The 20,055-nt window shown below is 41.8% G+C and overlaps 1 protein-coding gene across 1 annotated transcript in view; it reads left to right on the forward strand.

Moving 5' to 3' along the window:
* CNTNAP2 (contactin associated protein 2) overlaps positions 1 to 20,055 on the forward strand; it is a 1,655,962-nt gene that overhangs the window by 510,713 nt on the left and 1,125,194 nt on the right. The gene's annotated exons all lie outside the window — the stretch shown is intronic.

The following is a 20,055-nucleotide window of genomic DNA, read 5'->3' on the forward strand; positions in this document are numbered from 1 at the left end:
GATTTGAGTTTTCTAACTGGGCTATATATATGTATATAAAACTGGGTAATATATATATATAATTGTATATATATAATTTTGATATTTTATATATGCATATAAAATATTTTAAAATACAAATTTTTCAGAGAAGACAAAAAGTTTATATAGGGTAAAATTCAAAGAAAAATGCCTTATATGGAGGGCATCATGGGAAATATAATGCAATGCTTAGAAGACTTTTTCTTTCTTTTGTTCTTTTTCGTTGTTGTTGTTGTTTTAAAAGGTTTCAATAAATGCTAAGAACATAGTTGTAGCTTTGAGAACATTTAGTATTTATGTCTATAGTTGAATATATCTTCCATTGTCCTTCCATCCTCCCCCACAAGAAGGAAAACATTAGATTTATTATTGAGTCAAACATGTTGGAATCAATCAGCAAGAGGTTTTGGAAAATAATGTGGATTGCTGAACAGAACATGTCTTTCCAAGGAAGCCATGGCAAAGATCAAGAACAGAAGCAAAGTCAGCCTTGGAGAAAAGGGAGGCAATGAGCCACATATAAAGAAAGATGGAGAGGTCATAGTTTTTGAGTTTGCAATTTAACATGTAATTTCTTTAAAGGAGATCTAAGAAAATATACCCAATTATTTGTGTTAGGGAATTTAAGAAATATCCCCTAGGACAGTTAATGTAAAATTTTAATAGAATTAAAGGAAAAACTAAATATTTTTTCTATTTCAGTCTGCAAGTTACATTTCACAGAAAAGATATCATGTGCCATATGGAAGTCTATAACTCTGAGTCATAACATCAGAAACAATTTTTAAAATATGGAAAAAGTTCAAAAGAAATGGATTCTTTTAGCTTATACATTATTGTAAACAGTTTGAATTGAATTCCTACCTAAAGAGAAAAATTCTGGGGAGAAAAATTCTGAACATAAGCTAGTGAGTGTAAAATGATAAACTAAAATTAAATGTGTAGTGGGAGTTGGTGATGGACAGGGAGGCCTGGCGTACTGTGATTCATGGGGTCGCAAAGAGTTGGACACGATTGAGCGACTGAACTGAACTGAACTGAACTGAAATGTGTAGTAGCCACAATTTCGGAGAAGGCAATGGCAAGCCACTCCAGTACTCTTGCGTAGAAAATCCTATGGACAGAGGAGCCTGGTAGGCTGCAGTCCGTGGGGTCGCTATGAGTCTGACATGACTGAGCAACTTCACTTTCACTTTTCACTTTCACAGATTGGAGAAGGAAATGGCAACGCACTCCAGTGTTCTTGCCTGGAGAATCCCAGGGATGGGGGAACCTGGTGGGCTTCCGCCTATGGGGTCACACAGAGTCGGACACGACTGAAGTGACTTAGCAGCAGCAGCAGCAGCAGCAGCCACACTTTAATTTACTGTTAGTATTATTATACTAGGGATTCCCTGGTGGCTCATATGGTAAAGCATCTGCCCGCAATGTGGGAGACCCGGGTTCGATTCCTGGGTCGGGAAGATCCCCTGGAGAAGGAAATGGCAACCCACTCTAGTACTCTTGCCTAGGAAATTCCATGGATGGAGGAGCTACTATACTATAGAGCTTCCCTGATGGCTCAGCTGGTAAAGAATCCGCCTGCAATGAGGAGACCTGGGTGCAATCCCTTGGTTTGGACCATTCCCTGGAGAAGAGAAAGGCTACCCTACCCACTCCAGTATTCTGGCCTGGAGCATTCCATGGACTGTATAGTCAGTCCATAGGGTTGCAAAGAGTTGGACAAGGCTGAGCAACTTTCAGTATTATCATATTGTAGAGAATGTGAAAAATACTAGTGAAGGATAACATAAGAATCTGCCTAATCCTAATTTTTTCTCAGATTTTGGGGGGACAATGGCATTCTGTGATACCTTCTTGTAGCATTCATATTGCAGAATGTTCTTTGAAAGTAGACGCATATACTTTGAGTCAACAGTCTCTTCATTGCAAAATGTGGGAGGTGGAATCAATAGTCAAATCCACATGAAAGGATATCCCTGTCCATATGGAAGTAGAAATGCAAGAATGTAGTCCTTGGCCCAGCAGCATCCATACTACCCAGAACGTGTAAAAAACAAATTCTTGGGCCCCACCCCAGAATGAGTGAATCAGAAACTGGAGTTGGCTTACTTCATTCAGTATAATAATCTTTAGGTTCATGCATTGCTGCAGATGGCGAAAAATATATGATATTGTTCAAATGTGGAATCTATTTTAAAAAATACAAATGAACTCATATGCAAAACAGAAAAATACTCACAGACATAGAAAACAAACATGGTTACCAAAGGGGAAAAGATGGGGAGGGATGAATTAGAAGTTTAGGGTTAACAGATACCCACTACTGTATATAAAATAGACCTACTATATAGTGTAGGGAACTATACTCAATATCTTTAATAACCTATAATGGAAAAGAATATGAAAATAATATATGCATATATGTATATATATGACTTTGCCAACAAAGGTCCGTCTAGTCAAGGCAATGGTTTTTCCCGTGGTCATGTATGGATGTGAGAGTTGGACTGTGAAGAAAGCTGAGCACTGAAGAATTGATGCTTTTGAACTGTGGTGGTGGAGAAGACTCTTGAGAGTCCCTTGTATCACAAGAAGATCCAACCAGTCCATTCTAAGGGAGATCAATCCTGGGTGTTCATTGGAAGGACTGATGCTAAAGCTGAAACTCCAATACTTTGGCCACCTCATGCGACGAGGTGACTCACTGGAAAAGACTCTGATGCTGGGAAAGGTTGGGGGCGGGAGGAGAAGGGGACGACTGAGAATGAAATGGCTGGATGGCATCACCGACCCTGTGGACATGAGTTTGGGTGAACTCCGGGAGTTGGTGATGGACAGAGAGGCCTGGCGTGCTATGATTCATGGGGTCGCGGAGAATCAGACACGACTGAGCAACTGAACTGAACTGAACTGAATCCTCATGGGGTCGCGGAGAGTCGGACACGACTGAGCGACTGAACTGAACTGAACTGATATATATGAACATATGCATGTATTCAGTTCAGTTCAGTTCGGTCGCTCAGTCATGTCCGACTCTCCGCGACCCCATGAATCACAGCATGCCAGGCCTCCCTGTCCATCACCAACTCCCGGAGTTCACTCAAACTCATGTCCACAGAGTTGGTGATGCCATCCAGCCATCTCATTCTCTGTCGTCCCCTTCTCCTCCCGCCCCCAACCTTTCCCAGCATCAGAGTCTTTTCCAGTGAGTTAACTCGTCGCATGAGGTGGCCAAAGTACTGCAGTTTCAGTTTTAGCATCAGTCCTTCCAATGAACACCCAGGATTGATCTCCTTTAGAATGGACTGGTTGGATCTCCTTGCAGTCCAAGGGACTCTCAAGAGTCTTCTCCAACACCACAGTTCAAAAGCATCCATTCTTCGGCAATCAGCTTTCTTCACAGTCCAACTCTCACATCCATACATGACCACGGGAAAAACCATAGCCTTGACTAGATGGACCTTTGTTGGCAAAGTAATGTCTCTGCTTTTTAATATATTATCAAGGTTGGTCATAACTTTCCTTCCAAGGAGTAAGGGTCTTTTAATTTCATGGCTGCAATCAGCATCTGCAGTGATTTTGGAGCCCAAAAAAACAAAGTCTGACACTGTTTCCACTGTTTTTCCATCTATTTCCCATGAAGTGATGGGACCAGATGCCATGATATTGGTTTTCTGAATGTTGGGCTTCGAGGCAACCTTTTCACTCTCCTCTTTCACTTTCCTCAAGAGGCTTTTGAGTTCCTCTTCACTTTCTGCCATAAGGGTGGTGTCATCTGCATATCTGAGGTTATTGATTTTTCTCCCAGCAATCTTGATTCCAGCTTGTGCTTCTTCCAGCCCAGCGTTCCTCATGATACACTCTGCATATAAGTTAAATAAGCAAGGTGACAATATACAACCTTGACGTACTCCTTTTCCTATTTGGAACCAGTCTGTTGTTCCATGTACAGTTCTGACTGTTGCTTCCTGACCTGCATTCAGGTTTCTCAAGAGGCAGGTCAGGTGGTCTGGTATTCCCATCTCTTTCAGAATGTTCCACAGTTTATTGTGATTGACTCAGTCAAAGGCTTTGGCATAGTCAATGAAGCAGAATTAGATGTTTTTCTGGAACTCTCTTGCATGTATATACATACATGAATATATATACATATGTGTATATATACACATGTATTTTATATATTATTCTTTTTTAGATATATGTATATATAATGGATTCTTACCCAACATATATACATGTATATTGTATATGTATGTTGCATGCATGTGTGCATTCTAAGTTGCTTCGGTTGTGTCCAACTCTTTGGGGCCCTATGGACCATAGCCCAGCAGGTTTCTCTGTCCATGGGATTCTCCAGGCAAGAATACTGAAGTGAGTGGCAGTGAGTGGCACTCCCTTCTCCAGGGGATCTTCCCAACCCAGGGAACCCCTGCGGTTCCTGCATTTCAGGTAGATTCTTTACTGCCAAGCCACCTGGGGAAGCCATGTGTGTTACAGAGAAACCCAAAAGAACTTTTTGGCCAACCCAACCCAATATATATGAATCATTTTGATGTACAATTGAAATTAAGACAAAATTGTGGATCAACTATATTTCAATAAAAATTTAAAAAAAGAAACGATTTGAACCCAGCAACTCATGCTATAGTAAGTCTTTCAGGGAGATCTGATCTAAAACAGTCACACTTTAGAAACAGCTGCTGTATAGTCTATGGCAGAATTTGATACACCACGAGCCATGTCCACATTGTGCAATCTCTGGCAAGTCATACTGAAATGTTTGTAATAAGTATGCTCTTCAGAATCAGTCCTACTGTTATTTTAATTTTCAAATATATTTTTAAAATATGTAACTAGTGATGTCCTTCTGATTTCTCATCATTGTGTCCTTTGGGTTTCCCATTAGAAGCATTGGGATTGTTTTAAATACCCTGATGCCTGGGGGGAAACCCAGACACAGCTTGCTTCAAGTCTCCCTGGGTGATTCCAGTGTACAATGTACATGTAAGGACCACTGCCTTATTTCTTGGTTGAGCAAAATTTCTCAGCTCTGACTGTGCATGCTGTGCTTAGTCGCTCAGTCGTGTCCAACTCTCTGCAACCCCATGGTCTGTAGTCCGCCAGGCTCCTCTGTCCATTGGATTCTCCAGGCAAGAAGACTGGAGTGGGTCGCCATGCCCTCTTCCAGGGGATCTTCCCATCCCAGGGATTGAACCCAGGTCTCATGCATTGCAGGTGAATTCTTTTCTATCTGAACTACCAGGGAATCCCAAGAATATAGGAGTCTGACTGTGCATAAAAATTGCCATTTCAGCTTCTGAAACATACTCTCTCTACCCTCAGGGACTCTGATTCAAAAGGTCTAAGACAGTTCCTGGGTTTTTGCTTTCTAAAAGTCTCCACATTTACATTGTTCTGCCAGGGCTTATCTTGATATATTGAAGCTCTAGAGAATAAATCTCTCAGTATTGGCACTTCTCAAGTGGTAAGGCGATAGAAAAAAAATCTTACTGTCACCTAGAACCACTTTTCCTATTGCATTTTTTTGATCAATAGGTCAAAAAAGTGACCTTTCAACACTCATGATGTTCAAGTGGTATTTTAAAATTATTTTGAATAAGGAAATGGATAATAATTCATAAATATTCAGTGATGCAAAAATGATTAGCCTACACTAATATTAAAAATGTAGGGTATGATGAGAACCACTTGCTTTATATCTTCAAGTTTGAAAATCTCAGTTACTCAGGATTTTTTGATGCTGGGAAATGATGTTGAAAGGTTTTGATGAATCACTAGATGGGCAAGCATCTGTTAAAATAAAAATGATTGGTTATTTGCTGGCAAAGCAAGAGATAGTTTGGGAGTCATAATTAAGAATAAGCTGGACATAAGTCAGGATTATAACACTTATTACTAAAACCATGTATAATGACAAAATTTATTCTACTTATCCTAGTCAAAGATTTTTTGAGTGCTTAGTCTGCGCAAGGCACTGTGTTAGGAGCCAAGCAAAAGTGACAAAGAAAAGATAATAGTCTTTTATTATAAAATGCATACTGTTCTTAAGGACTACAATCCAAAAAGAATGTGTAAGACAAGCTAAGTTCAGAGGAGGGCAGTGATAGCAAATGTGGAGTATATTAGGAATTTTATGACTCAGTTTGAAAAACTGAGTTTAAAAAACTGGTTTCATATGGAGAGAAGATTAGGGAATGACTGAATACAGAACATTAAGCATTAAAAGGAGCTAAGTGTAAGAGAGTGTTGTTGGATGAATTGTTGTTGTTATTTAGAGGCTGAGTCATGTCTGACTCTTTTGTGACCCCATGGACTGTGGTCCACCAGGCTCCTCTGTCCACGGGATTTCCCAGGCAAGAATACTGGAGTGGGTAGCCATTCCCTTCTCCAGGGGATCTTCCCGACCCAGGGATCAGACCCACGTCTCCTGCATTGTCAGGCAGATTCATACCACTGAACCACCAGGGGAGCCTCCAGGGTGAATTGTGTTCCCCTGAATTAGTGTGTTGAAATCCTAACCCCTAGTACCCCAGAATGTGGCACTATGTTGCACTATAGAGCCTTTCAAGAGGGAAAGAAGTTACAACAGGAGGTTTCAGAGTGGCCCTACTCCAATATGACTGGTGTCCTTATCAGAAGACCTTAGGACCCAGACACACACAAGGAAGGTGCCATGAGGACACACCCAGGAGGCAGCCATGGAGTCAAGCAGAGAGACTTCAGAGGAAAACAAACTAGACTTTGGACTTTTAGCCTCCAGAATTGTGAGAAAATTAATTTGTGTTGTTTAAGCCTGTGTATTTTGCTATGGCAGTCTTAGTCAACTAATACAGGCAGTAACTGTCTACAGACAGTGTCCTCAGAGGAACAAACACTAGGATATGAACTTAACATTGCAATAAAATTTAGTTAAAATATAAATAATATAAATATACAAAGTAGCTTCTGACTACAGGGATGATCTTTGAGTCTGTGAAGTCTTCTAAGAAGCGAGGGTTTAAATTGAAAATTGTCCATTTTTAACCCCTAACTGTGAAGAAAGCTCATCACCAAAGAATTGATGCTTTTGAACTGTGGTGTTGGAGAAGACTCTTGGACTGCAAGGAGATCCAATCAATCCATTCTAAAGGAGATCAGTCCTGGGTGTTCATTGGAAGGACTGATGTTGAAGCTGAAACTCTAATAATTTGGCCACCTCATGCGAAGAGTTTACTCACTGGAAAAGACTCTGATGCTGGGAGGAATTGGGGGCAGGAGGAGAAGGGGACGGCAGAGAATGAGATGGCTGGATGGCATCACCAACTCAATGGACATGAGTTTGAGTGAACTCGGAGTTTGTGATGGACAGCAAGGCCTGGCGTGCTGTGATTCATGGGGTCGCAAAGAGTCGGGCACGAATGAGTGACTAAACTGAACTGAACTGAACCCCTAGCATCAGTAAGCATTGTTCCACATTGAAGAAAAAACAAAGTAAACCACAGGAGCATGTCAGGATTCCACTATAATTTATCTGTTACTTTCCTTTGGACCAGATCAAAGATTCGCCTGAGTTATTTTAACTTTGTGAGTGTGTGCATGTGTGTGCTCAGTCGCTCCATTGTGTCCAACTCTTTGTGACCCCGTGGACTGTAGCCCACCAGTTTTTTCTATCCATGGGATTTTCCAGGCAAAAATACTGGAGTGGATTGCTGTTTCCTACTCCAGGGGATCTTCCTGACCCAGGGATCAAATAGGCATCCCCTGCAAGTGTCCTGCATTACAGGCAGATTCTTCACTGCTGAGTCAGTGGGTAAGTCCGTATACATAGTTAAAATAGCGTTAAGAGTAACATTATGGTATATTTTTTCCAATATCTTTCTATCTCCTTCATTCTAAGGGTGCTGGACCCAGAAGAAATTAATTAGGCTAAGGGGTTTCATGCTGGTAGAGTGTAGAAATCATACACAGAGTTTGTTGGATTCAATTTGAATCATACATACGGATATTTGATATTTAAATATGACCTTCTGTCTTATTTATCTCCCTAAAAAAAAATCTAAAATCAGTTTCATTCTTTGGGGAATCACTTTGAATAAAATAAAAAACAATTTGCAAGTAAGACATTCAAAAGAGAGAGTGTGTATTTGTTCAAGCAGGTTTTAGAAAAGGCAGAGGCACCAGAGATCAAATTGCCAACATCTGCTGGATCATGGAGAAAGCAAGAGAGTTCCAGAAAAACATCTATTTCTGCTTCATTGACTATGCCAAAGCCTTTGACTGTGTCGATCACAATAAACTGTGGAACATTCTGAAAGAGATGGGAATCCCAGACCACCTGACCTGCCTCTTGAGAAACCTGTATGCAGGTCAGGAAGCAACAGTTAGAACTGGACATGGAACAACAGACTGGTTCCAAATAGGACAAGGAGTACGTCAAGGTTGTATATTGTCACCCTGCTTGTTTAACTTCCATGCAGAGTACATCAAGAGGAACGCTGGGCTGGAAGAAGCACAAGCTGGAATCAAGATTGCCGGGAGAAATATCAATAATCTCAGATATGCAGATGACACCACCCTTATGGCAGAAAGTGAAGAGGGACTAAAGAGCATCTTGATGAAAGTGAAAGAGGAGAGTGAAAAGGTTGGTTTGAAGCTCAACATTCAGAAAACAAAGATCATGGCATCTGGTCCCATCACTTCATGGGAAATAGATGGGGAAACAGTGGAAACAGACTTTATTTTGGGGGGCTCCAAAATCACTGCGGATGCTGATTGCAGCCAGGAAATTAAAAGACACTTACTCCTTGGTAGGAAAGTTATGACCAACCTAGATAGTATATTAAAAAGCAGAGACATTACTTTGCCAACCAAGGTCCATCTAGTCAAGGCTATGGTTTTTCCCGTGGTCATGTATGGATGTGAGAGTTGGACTGTGAAGAAAGCTGAGCACTGAAGAATTGATACTTTTGAACTGTGGTGCTGGAGAAGACTCTTGAGAGTCCCTTGGACTGCAAGGAGATCCAACCAGTCCATTCTAAAGGAGATCAATCCTGGGTGTTCATTGGAAGGACTGATGCTAAAGCTGAAACTCCAATACTTTGGCCACCTCATGCGAAGAGTTGACTCACTGGAAAAGACTCTGATGCTGGGAGGAATTGGGGGCTGGAGGAGAAGGGGATGGCAGAGAATGAGATGGCTGGATGGCATCACCGACTCGACGGACATGAGTTTGAGTGAACTCCGGGAGTTGGTGATGGACAGGGAGGCCTGACATGCTGTGATTCATGGGGTCGCAAAGAGTCAGACATGACTGAGCGACTGAACTGAACTGACTAATGCAGACATAGCATCCATAGCATTCAGGAGGCTCTCATGACTCATAGAGAATTGGCTTGCTTGATCACAGCGGTCAGGGAAGGCCTCTGAATTTCAGCCTTGCAAGCTTTATAGATATAAGCAACAAATTGACTTTATTTGGTTGACATTTACATGACACTGACAGACAGGTGTGGTGTGAGGGTACTCTATTTTTAAAAGGCCAAAGCCAAGGAAAATCGAAGAAGAGGAAGTAGAGATATGGGAGATGATTACATAAAATAAGAGAGACCTCACGCAGAGCCTGAATCTGATCTTGCTTTCATGCTATTTTTTTCAATTTTTATTATTATTATTTTTAAAATTTTAATTGGAGGCTAATTACTTTATTATATTGTGGTGGTTTTTGCATACATTCACATGAATCAGCCATGGGTGTACATGTGTTCCCCATCCTGACCCTCCCTCCCTTTCATGCTGTTATATGAGGCTCTCCGGAAAGCGAGCGTGCTAAGTCGCTTCAGTATTACTGATTCTTTGTGACCCTGTGGTCTGTAACCTGCCAGGCTCCTCTGTCCATGGGATTCTCCAGGCAAGAATACTGCAGTGGGCTGCCATCCCCTTCTCCAGAGGATCTTTCTGACTTGGGGAATGAACCCATGTCTCTTATGTCTCCTGCACTGGCAAGCTGGTTCTTTACCACTGGTGCCATCTGGGAAGCCCTCTCAGCAAAGCACTGTCATCCAAAACTGTTTGCCCAAAGAAGCATGGAATTTTACAAGTAGATATTTATTTATGGTAGGAAGTATTTTAAGCAACTTTCGAAATACAAATACTTAGTATAAATGAGTTTTTTAGACCTCGATGAAAAAGGTAGAGTAAAATGGTAGAAAGAGATAGAGGGGAAAAGACCGCACAGCTTAAAGAGGAGAGTGAACACGTTTTTAGTGAAGGGTTGTGGATAAGGAGTGCTGAACAGGAGTGTATAGGCCATGCAAAGAACAGCCGTCACTCACTGGTTCTCATCAGCTCAGCTCAGGCCACTGGACTTAGACCATGGAGGACTCCAGCTGTGGCCAGCCTGGAGCAGTTAGGACAGAACCCTAACAGCTGTATGAACCCTTATGGCAGGAATGGCAAGAATCTAATCACGAACACATGGAAGTCTGAAACAGGGCACCTTGAGGTATCAGTGAGACTTTCATGAGAGTTACAGATTCAACGATGTCCCCTGCTTGCTATGCCATCATTCCTAAGTAGCTCTAAGACATCTTGAAATCTAGAAAAATAAGGAAAATGTGTATTTTCTAGACAGAAGTTTCAAGTTCTAGATGGAGAAGTTATTGTTTATTGAGAATTCTGCAAAGTGCAATAAACTCCTAAGGAGACATGTCTCGGCTTATCCAAAGGGCACCATCTCTCAGGGAACCGAGCTTGAGGTCATCCTCACAGTTGCACAGGTTGTTCACTGCACAACAACTGTCTGTAAGGGGTAAGTGAGAGTTGAAATTCAGCCCCTACCAGGCAGGGCTGTGAACACCCAGAGGAAGGGTCACTGCTTTCTGATGTTCACGAATGTGTTTTTTAATTAATTAATTTGTTTGGCTTTGTTGCTCCATGGGTTTTTCTCTAACTGCAGACTCTCGAGTTGTCATGGCAGGGCTTTCCGCTGTGGTGGGTTCTCTTGTCACAGAGCACAGGCTCTAGGACATGCCGCCTCCAGCAGTTGTGGCACTTGGGCTCAGCAGTTGCAGTTCCTGGGCTCTCGAGCACAACAGTTGTGGCACACGGGCTTAGTTGCTCCACAGCATGTGGGATCTTCCTGGATCAGGGATCAGACTCATGTCTCCTGCATTGGCATGTGGATTCTTTACCACTGAGCCATGAGGGAAGTCCCACAAAGTGTTTTTAATTGATTAAGCTATGAGGCCAATAGGCTTCCTCTTTTCAATTTTCAATTTTGCAAAAAAGTTGTAGATGCCTGATTGAGTCATTTTCTTACACAATATATCATCCTCAGGAAGCCGGGCAGGCGAAGCATGCTTGGGATCTCTGACAGGTAACTATCTCCATGCTACGGGCTTCCTAGGTGGCTCTAGTGGTAAAGAACGCACCTAGCAATGCAGGGATCCTAAGAAGCTCAGGTTCAATCCCTGGGTCGGGAAGATACCCTGGAGGAGGGCATGGCAACCCACTTCAGTATTCTTGCCTAGAGAATCCCCTGGACAGAGGGGCCTGGCAGGCTAGAGTCCATAGAGTTGCACAGAGGCAGACGCAACTGAAGTGACTTAGCATGCAAGCACACATCTCCATGCTGTAGGAACTCCAAGTATCTGAGCACTCTGAGACCAATGCCACACAGAACAGAGTCCTACTAGGATATCCCTGCAACCTGAGAGCAGTTCTGCAACGTTCTATTCACTGAGAAATGTGTGCTTTCATAAAAACGATTTTAAAACCCTATCTGTTATTACAGTGAATAAAATGGGATTTCAAACCTATTGTTGGATTTAATCATTATTTTTATGGCAGAACTGGGGTGTGGGAGTAGTTATAACAGTTTTTTTAAAATCTGTTTTATTAAGTCATTTATCAAAAAGAAAATTCAGTTTCTAACCTTCGTTCTTTATTTAAGTTTCTAACTTGTCTGTTTTTTTGTTATGTTGTGTATTGCCCTTTTATGTATCTAAAGGTTAGAGAATAGCTATATTGTTTACTCCAGCAAAAGTTATTTAGCAGTTTAGGAGAGCATGGTGGTTAATGGCAAATAGGAGAGATGGCTTGAAATTAAAGCAGCTTAACAGTGAGGATTAACAGAGGTGTGGAGGGCTACCTGTCTAACTCAAGTTTACTCAGGCTTCACTTTCGACAGCACATTTTCCGTGGTCTCCTGACTTTCCTGCTCATCTCAATCCCAGGTTCCTGTTAATCAAGCCAAGAGCAGAAGAGATGAAGGCTGAACACAAAAATTGTTTAGAATAAACGTGTGCCTTATGGCAGCGCTTGCAGCATGCTTTTTACATTGCTAAGCCTATTCCTCCTATAAAAACTGTATTTATTATGTCTGTGTCCATTGCATATTCCTGTAGTACTTCAAAAATCTCAACAAAGTTTCTTTAAAAAAAACGTGCACATTCAAAAGGCAACAATAAAGGTAATAGAAACCTTATTAATGATGTCCTATGATTTGATATCTTTGGGTGGCACACAATGAATGATAGAGAAAGCAATAAGATTATTAACTGCGATGGTGATGTCCTCTCCTAGGATCTTGTTTCCTTTCATGTTTGCTGTCTACATTTTTCCTCTTCTCACAGATCTATTTGCCATCTTTATAAAATCTTTCCTAACCACAAGGACCAAGGTTATCATTTGTTGTATTCTGAACTCTTATAATAGTGATGTTTTCTCTGACTCTAGACTTAGTGAGGGCAGGCTTGGGATCCATTTACCTCCTATCACACCTCAGCACTTACTATGCTGTTTGTATTTCATAGAAATGCACTTGTTGTGTGTATGAGTGAAGATCATGCAAGTTGCACTTAATTTATGATAGTACGCCCCTAAATTTTGTATTTGCTGACTATGTTTAAGATTATGCAGATCTTCATTCCCCTAGTTCCATGACCTTCTGTTCTATCAAACCAGTGAAGTTAGCCTAATGAAGGGAGTACAGTTTGCCGAAGGAAAGTCTGCCCTGTGGTCTTTAGAAGTGGTATTTAGGGTTGTGTAGGAGATCAGTCCTGGGTGTTCATTGGAAGGACTGATGCTAAAGCTGAAACTCCAATACTTTGGCCACCTCATGCAAAAAGCTGACTCATTGGAAAAGACCCTGATGATGGGAGGGATTGGGGGCAGGAGGAGAAGGGGACGACAGAGGATGAGATGGCTGGATGGCGTCACCGACTCGATGGACATGAGTTTGAGTGAACTCCGGGAGTTGGTGATGGACAGAGAGGCCTGGCGTGCTGTGATTCATGGGGTCGCAAAGAGTCGGACACAACTGAGCGACTGAACTGAACTGAAGAAGCAATGGGATGCACCCCCTGCCATGGACACACTCCTTCGTTCCCCCTCTGGCACTGTTAACCTGTATGCAGCCTCCTTGGTGCTGACCCTTCACTTTGATAAGAAAGGTCATTACAATCTGGAGCATTACAATCCAAATGTTTGGAAAAAGGATGGATTTTTTTCCCCTGATGTACAAAAGGATAAGGATGAAAGCTTTTATATTCTCCGTAGCGGTGACCCAGGCTTTGTGAATCCTGAGACTTCATACAATTTGGAGATGGGGAAACTCTTTGCAAGAAAGGAATACGGAATTGCAAATACAAAATTAAATATAATGTGGAATCTTTATATACAATGAGAAAAAATTCACAAGAAGTTATTGGACTCCTCAAAGCTCAAGTCCCTTGTTTTCTGAGAACTCATTAGGCAATTTACCAGAAATGAATGTTATCTGACTTCCCTCCTTAGGGTAGGAGGGAACTGCTAGCAATGTCCAATCTCATGGTGGTCCCATAACTGAGGACTCCTGAAGCTTGAGCTCAATTAGCCTTACATTGAATTTCCCTCTGGCCTTTATGGTTTGGAAAAGAAATACCTGTATTTGTGTGTGTGTGTGTGTATGTGTATGCATCTGTGTGTGTATATATATATATATACACATATCCAATATATACATATCATATATATATATATATCTCCAAGGCTCAATTCAGGAATTCTCTCATCTATTCAACATAATTACTTTGAATATACACCCTCTGCTAGGTATAGATCCAGTGCCATTCCTTACAGAGGAGTCAGTCAATAATTATCAATCACAGGAATAAAAGTAGAGCCAACTGTGACAGTGTTCATGAAAGATATGCACTGTTCTGAGTATATACCAAGGAAATATGAAACTAGGTACCCTGAGTTTTGTTTACATGCCCGTTTGCTGTTTTTAGTGGTGTTGGGGTTGGGAAATGAGAGTGGCTAAAGGAATCATGATAGGAATGATAGGAATCATTTCTTCTAAATGGAGTAGCTATCATGATTCCTACTCAAACTCCTGGAGCCTGCTCAAGCTCAGACTCATGTCCATCGACTCAGTGATGCCATCCAACCATCTCATCCTCTGTCATCCCCTTCTCCTCCTGCCTTCAATCTTTAGGACTGGGGCTGGTTTAGGACTTTCTATAACTTTATCTGTTAATTTTCATTATAGTTCCTTTACAATGTTATGCTATTTCTCCTCTACAGCAAAACGAGTCAGTCACACATATGCTTATATCCCCTACCTTTTGGATTTCTTTCCCATTCAGGTCACCACAGAGCACTGTGTAGAGTCCCTTCTGCTATACAGTAGGTTCTCATTGGTTACCTACTTTATACTGGGCTTCCCTGGTGGCTCAGAGAGTAAAAAGTCTGCCTGCAATGCAGGAGATCCAAGTTCCATCCCTGGGTCAGGAAGATCCCCTGGAGAAGGGAATGGCAGTCCACTCCACTGTTTTTGCCTGAGAAATCCCAAAGACAGAGAAGACTGACCAGCTACAGTCCATGGGGTCACAAAGAGTCGGACAGGACTGTTAATTTTATACATAGTATCAATAGTGTATATATGTTAATCCTAATCTCCTGGGATTGATGCAATAGCTTTAATGAAAGCAGATATCCTGACTTTCTTCTCTATCCGCACTGTCCAGTATGTCAGAGATAGCCACATGTGTCTATGGACTGCCTGAAAGATTCAGACTTCCTATGGGGGAAAAATGCAGGACATCTCATCAGTAACTTTGTCATATTTGTTACATGTTGAAAGGGTATTTTGGATATATTGTGTCAAATTAAATATATTATTAAAACTAAGCCCCCAATTTCTTTATTCTTTTGCTAAATGTAGCTACTAGAAAATCTAAACTCACAGATGTGACTTGTCTTTCTGTTTCTACTTTAGTGATAGATCTCAGCCCTGGCTGTTTATCATGACCCACAGACCTCACAGTAAACCTTGGCCATTAGACCTCTCAGGGTTCAGGCTGAGAGTTTACATTTCCGACAAGTGACCTGGGTGATTGCAACACATATGGTCCACAAGCTACTCCTGTAAATGGTTCAGATGTACGTATTACAGGTTTTATAAGGTCTGCTTCCTTCAGCTGAAAGGCCTTGGGTAAGCTAGCTCTTTGAATTTGGTCTGATTCCAGGAATCGTTTATGTGGGAGAGCTTTATGAGCAAAACCATTTCTGGTAAGCTGTTTTCAGTAGGGTGCTTTCAGTGGCAGCCCAGGCTGAGAAATGCCTAACTCCAGGGAGATCATTTAAGTAAATAAAAATGGTGCCTTCTGCAGGCTCTACATCACTGTGCCCCTGTTTGCCAGACTCAGGAAGGGTACCCATTTTGGTCTTAAGGGGCTTCCCAGGTGACTCGTTGGTGAAGAATCTGCCTGCCAGTGCAGGACACATGGGTTCAGTCCCTGGGTTGGGAGGATCCCCAGAGAAGGAAATGGAAACCCATTCCAGTATGCTTGCCTGGAGGGCTACCGTCCATGGGGTTACAAAGCATCAGGCCCTGGTTAGTGCCTAGGCAACAGCAGCAACAACTGGTCTAATCTGCCGAAGTACAGGCTGGTGAGACACAAGCATGGTCACCTGTGGCTGCCCCTTGGTGTGAACTCAGGCTGAAGTCTAATTTGGAAGTGAATAAATAGTAAAAGACAGGTACAGTGACAAGCGCATGCCTCCCTATGCATTTTTCCCCCAATGACATGTGTGTGTGATGAGTTGCTTCACTCCTGTCTGACTCTGTGCCACCCTATGGACAGTAGCCCAGCAGGCTCCTCAGTCCATGGTATTCTCCAGGCAAGAATATTGGAGTGGGTTACCATGCCCTCCTCCAGGGTATCTTTCCAACCCAGAGATCAAACCCGCATCTCTTATATCTACTTGCCTCGGCAGGTGGGTTCTTTACCACTAGCACCACCTGGGAAGCCCCTTTCCAGTAACACTTATTTCCAATTAATAAGATGTCTTTGGTTTAGGCATCTCCTTATCTTAATTTAGCATATCCACAGTCATGGATATTTACTATTGATTTTCAGAGTAAACTCTTAAGTGGCCCTTATTTCAAGGGCTGTTAATAACAGCAGGACCAGTCTTTCCAGAGTCTGAGAAAAATAATGATTCCTGTATAGCCCAGAAATCTCAGTTATACTGCTACTCAGAATCATGCAAATGCAGGCCTGTATTTACAGATCTGGTAGAAGCCTTCTACTTTAACAGAAATTCTTTTCTGGCACCTCAGGTCCCGTAGATGACGGGGCAGACCCCACAAGAGGGTGTTTGCGCACATTCTGCTTGGTATGCTCTGTGAACCACGTGACTATATTTTCAAAAAGATCATTTATTTAGTCACTACGGTAAGGACAGGGAGGCCTGGCGTGCTGTGATTCATGGGGTCGCAAAGAGTCGGACACGACTGAGCGACTGAACTGAACTGAACTGAAGGTATTTACTGGGATGGCAGCTTCATTCTGGATTCTCTCCATCAAGATTTGTGGTTCTTTTCTTTCATGGCTCTTCCCTTTCTCTTAAGGTGCCCCCAGAAAAGACTGAAATAGAACTGCTTCGTATGCTTGGTCTTTTTTTCTTCTTCCCAGAAATCAGCTTCCTTTGGACTTGTAGAAGACCTTGTATCTCTGCCAGCTCATTACATTTTGAGTAATATTATCAAATGTAGAACTTAAGTTTTTAAAATAGAACTTTAAGTCGTTTTATGAAAGAACAGCTTGTCTAGATCATGATAACACCTTGTTAAATTGAATAGATCCTTGTCTTAACTACTGAGTAAGTTAATGTTCCTTTAAAATATCATTCATTTGAGAAACAGCAGGAGTAAGTGGGGAATTTTTTTTCTCTCTGCATTTAACTCCAGCTTCATGGAGATTTTTGATTTCATTAAATAAATTCAAGCAACCTCTAAAACTGTCTCAGGTTCTATAGCCATAATGCCCAAATGTCTTTACAAGGCACGCGGTCATTCATATCCTGCTCCAGACATTAAGTTCCAGCATCATCTGTCTCCCAAGTCATCCTCTGGCCCAGGCACCCTGGTCACTAGCCAGAGTGCACACACTGTTCCCAGTGCTTCCTGGCTTCTTCAGAGCTCTATCAATTTGACTTCATTCTCTCCTCACCTTCGAGACTTATAACACTTTCCATCTAACAAACTGTCACTCATCCTCTCTGAAACCCTCCGCCACCCCTCCCAGAAATGTTTCCTCTCCTGTGAAACTTCTCCAACTCCCCTGGGCACTGTTATATCTCATCTACCTCTACTTTAGCACTGAATTCTAAATCAGATTACTTACATATACTTATTCCTCACAAAGGGCTTCCCTGATAGCTCAGTTGGTAAAGAATCCAACTGCAATGCCGACTCCAGTCCAATTCCTGGGTCGGGAAGATCTGCTGGAGAAGGGATAGGCTACCCACTCCAGTATTACTGGGCTTCCCTTGTGGCTCAGCTGGTAAAGAGTCTGCCTGAAATGCAGGAGACCTGGGTTCAATCCCTGGGTTGGGAATATCCCCTGGAGAAGGGAAAGGCTACCCATTCCAGTATTCTGGCCTGGATAATTCCATGGACTGTATAGTCTATGAGGTCACAAAGAGTTGGACAAGACTGAGAAAATTTCACTTTACATTCTTCAGAAGGGAGCACTGGAGGGGAGAAATTCAGTTCAATTCATATTTGTCTTCAAGGAGTAGAGCGAACAGGTATTTGAAGACAATTACTGAATTTCAATCTTCTGACTTTTCTGTTGCCACAGGCTCCCAGTTTCTTCAAGCTGTATCATCTGCATCATTCCTCACCTGAGGAACTTATCTTTTAACAGGCTTCCCCTTGCTGATGTGTTTTAAATGAAGCTATCTGGGGTTGCAAGGGTAGTACCTAAAAGGCCACATGATTTGCCAGCCTTCCAGGGAGGCCTCCAGGATACTCACCTTTCCATCTGGTCTTCCTCCTTACATGTTGCTTGGACGCTGGCTTACCTTGAACTAGGGAAGGGCATAGTCTGGTGTTTCACCTTCTACTAGGTCCGTCTTTGGAGCCCCGTGTTCTGCTTCCTGGCCTAGCCTGCAGAAACCCTGACATGGCTACTTATGTAGTTCTGTACCATCTGTGAACCACGTGACTAGCTTTTAAAATCAGATAATGTCTCTGATTACTCATGCATTTACTGGTACAGTAGGGCTTCCCTGGTCTTGTGACTCAGATGGTAAAAGAATCGCCTGCAGTGTAGGAGACTTGGGTTTGATCCCTGGGTCCGGAAACTTCCCTGGAGAGGGAACGGCAATCCACTGCAGTATTCTTGCCTGGAGAATTCCATGGACAGAGGAGCCTGGTGGACTACAGTCCATGAGTCACAAAAAGCCGGAAACGACTGAGTGATTAACACTCTCACTGTTCAAGTTCACTTTAGATCCCTTTCATCAAGGATTTGCAGGTTCTTTGAAAGGCAAGACTGGATCCCATCTGACTCTCACCATCCTACCTAACATTTGTGGTTTAGATTCGATGCCTCTGGTTTTTGTTTGTGTTATTTTAATTGATGTTATCATGCCATTCTTACTGTTTGAACATGAACAACTATGGTAGACTTTATTTCGAAGCTACAAGCTACATGTATTGAGAAGCAACATTTTTTAAGCACAACTCTTAACCCACATACACATTTCTAAGCCCAATTAAGACCAATAAAATGTTTATAAGTTGAATTATATAACCCTTCTTTATCCCTGACATGGCATAAATTTGCTTAAGAGAAATTGTCATAGCCATTGTCTCAGCTATGTTCCAGAGGCTGTAGCTTGCAAAAACAAACAAATGAAAACCAAATTTGGTGCCACTGTTGGAACTCACATTGGAGAAAAATGGCCCTAACATGGACACAATTTTTCTCTGGATCTTCACTAGATTGAAGCACTGTTTTCTATGATAACAACATAACATTTCACTAAATTATAAGTGTGTTTGGGAGATTATAAGCTCTTCTAGTGTTTGGGGAACAGATTTGCAACATCAAAGACCATGTTGGGTTTCGGTTTTGGTTTTGTTTTTTGCATTGATGCATGTTTACAATATATATGACTTTATAAGAAAATATTCTTTTTAATGCCAAGTTCAATTGCCAAAATAAAGATGCTGTGAATAACAACAGAATGTGCAATGCAATTTGGCTTCGTGCTTCCTGGGAAGAACCCACTTCTCCTATAATAAATAGAGTGGTCAATAGTGACAGGAACGCTGTTAGAAATGGCAACTAAGTTGTGCTCACCAGTGTTTAATTGACAGTGCCGTACTGCCTTCAGGGATGAAGTGCAAGTGCTGTGTTACAAGTCATCTCATGATTTTTTGTGGTTCAATGGTTTATCTTCATAAAACACAAATGACAGACAGTTTTCTGTTGTTCCTTTGAGTGAAATATGGTTTGCTTGCAGTATGTTTTGTGAATTCACTTAACTATGGCTATGTACACATAATTCATAATCAGGTTCATGCATGAGTAGCTGAAATATAAATAGGAACACTTAAGACTGCCTCAAAATCAGATTTCATTCTCCATTTATGTAGTCATAGCAGGAGAGTTTAAAGATGTATAATAATAAGCCTTGGTGAATGTTTGAGCAATTCAGAAAAGAAATAAAAGCTAATGGGAACAAAAAAGA

The sequence above is a fragment of the Moschus berezovskii genome, chromosome 3 (assembly GCF_049115385.1).
Source record: "Moschus berezovskii isolate FMDL1 chromosome 3, NW_MosBer_1.0, whole genome shotgun sequence".
Taxonomy (NCBI): domain Eukaryota; kingdom Metazoa; phylum Chordata; class Mammalia; order Artiodactyla; family Moschidae; genus Moschus; species Moschus berezovskii.